Source organism: Pinus tabuliformis, chromosome 2_1 (genome assembly GCF_031772625.1).
Source record: "Pinus tabuliformis cultivar Carrire ecotype Pingquan chromosome 2_1, CPIR1, whole genome shotgun sequence".
Classification (NCBI taxonomy): domain Eukaryota; kingdom Viridiplantae; phylum Streptophyta; class Pinopsida; order Pinales; family Pinaceae; genus Pinus; species Pinus tabuliformis.
Genome location: NC_142299.1, coordinates 218,601,363 through 218,603,368, shown reverse-complemented (window position 1 = coordinate 218,603,368; position 2,006 = coordinate 218,601,363). Strand labels below are relative to the sequence as shown.

Sequence of the window (2,006 nt, the reverse complement as noted above, 5' to 3'; positions counted from 1 at the left end):
TGAGCTCTGTATTGTGAAGAGAAAGAGGAGGGCTCGGTAGTTGCGAAGGGCAAGTGGAGTCTGCCCTACTGTTGATGTTGTTGGAAAGTGTTGTTTCTAGTGGAGTGTCTGTTGAAGAGGGTTGTGCCACCCATGACGCTTGTGTGGCACAGAGAGTGATCCAATGGAGTGTTCACGGATAGGAATGTTTGTAACACCATGTCCGTTGATGAGTTGTGTTGTGTGAAACCAACAGAAAAATATGAAAGCCCCCTTACCAAGTTTTTAATGTATCGTTGTAAGGCTTAGCTAAGACAGAGACTAGCAGGCACTTTAAAATTTAGGTCGTCGTGATTAAGGGGAGGTTTGTTAGAATAATCATGCCGCCCGACGCATGTTCCCATGACAGCTAGTCGGCAGCAGTAGCGTAGAGTCGACGGAAGGTGGTAGATTTAGGTGAAGGAATAATGACATTTGTTGTAGAATCTATGGGTGTCACTAGTATAAATTTCTATGTTTGTGAATGAAATGATTAAGCTCACTTCTGTGAGTCTTCATAGTTCTAATCTCTCTTGGAGAATCTTCAATCACTCCTTGGTGAGTTTCAACATGGTATTAGAGTTTGTTAGAATAACCCCGATGCATGTTCCCATGACAACTAGTCGGCGAGGAGTCGGCCGGTGTAGTTGAATCATAAATGACAGTCGAAAGATTGTTGTAGAAACTTTGTCTATTACATGTATAAATAACTAGTTGTTGAATGAAATGATTAAGCTCACTTTGGTGAGTCTTCCCAGTTCCATCAATTGGTATCAGATCCATGTTCGAGTAGTGGGAAATCCCTCTTCACATAATCCAACTGGTGAAGTAAGCGGGAAACCTGTGTGTGTAACAATCAGATTCGATGTGTTGGAGAGTCGCGTAGTCGAGAGAAAGAGAGATGTTGAGTTACAGAGAATGTGGTCATCTCTGATCCATACAGAAGGGTATTGAAATGGCGTCAACAGCTGCTGAAAACTCAGAATCGATTATGAAGAAGATTGTGAATGAGGATGAATGGCTTCTGGGCATGGAGCTCGCAGATTTTTCATGCCTTCCCATGGCGATGAAGGCAGCCGTCGAACTCGATGTTCTCCAAATCATAGCAAATGCCGGCAATGGCGTCCAACTCTCGCCCACACAAATCGTTGCCCATATTCCCACGACGAACCCCGACGCCGCCATTACTCTTGATCGGATCCTCAGAGTGCTGGCCAGCCATTCGGTTCTGAGCTGCTCTGTGACCACGAACGAGAACGGGAAGGCCGAGAGGTTCTATGGTCTCACTCCTCTGTGTAAATATCTTGTCAAGAACCGGGATGGAGTCTCTCTGGCTCCATTACTGTTGCTGGGTTGTTGTGAAGTGTTGTTGGAGTCTTGCCTGATAGGAGGAGGCGTACACCTATGTCCAAGTGAAAAGTTTAAAGGCCAACATCGAAGTGAAGTTTGTGATCTTATGGTTATAAGTGGTTGTTGACAGTAAGCAAGTTGAGGATGTGTGGAGCCAGTATGAGTGAGCCCAGCTCATGGGACCGAGTTGTCAAGAAGATGAGCTCGTTGTTCAGAAGTGTTGATTGTTGGTTGTCGACAATGGATTACAGTGTTGTTATAAGCACATGAGAGGAATATGTCTCTGATTTTGAGTAGGCTTTGAGCATTGGGTGGTGAAGCGTTGTAGATCTGTTGTGTGAAAATCAGAGTTGTGCTTAATGGTCAAGAAGACTAACAGTAAAGAGATGTGATGATAGTTTGTTGTGCAAAGATTGAGTTACCAAGAGATTGAGTAACCATTGTGTTGTTTGGCGCTGTTGGAGAGCGTTGTTTCCAGTGGAGTGTCTGTTGAATAAGGTTGTGCTACCTGTGACACCTGTGTAGCACATATAGTATCCAATGGAGTGTTGGAAGATAGAAGTGTCTGCAACCGAGTGTCCACTGATGAAGGTTGTGTCAACTGTGATGCTTGTGTGGCGCAGATAATATCCATTGGA

The 2,006-nt window shown here is 44.5% G+C and overlaps 1 pseudogene; it reads left to right on the top strand.

Moving 5' to 3' along the window:
* The first annotated feature begins 973 nt into the window (after positions 1-973).
* On the top strand, positions 974-1,495 carry LOC149199526 (caffeic acid 3-O-methyltransferase pseudogene; annotated as a pseudogene).
* Positions 1,496-2,006: the final 511 nt, after the last annotated feature.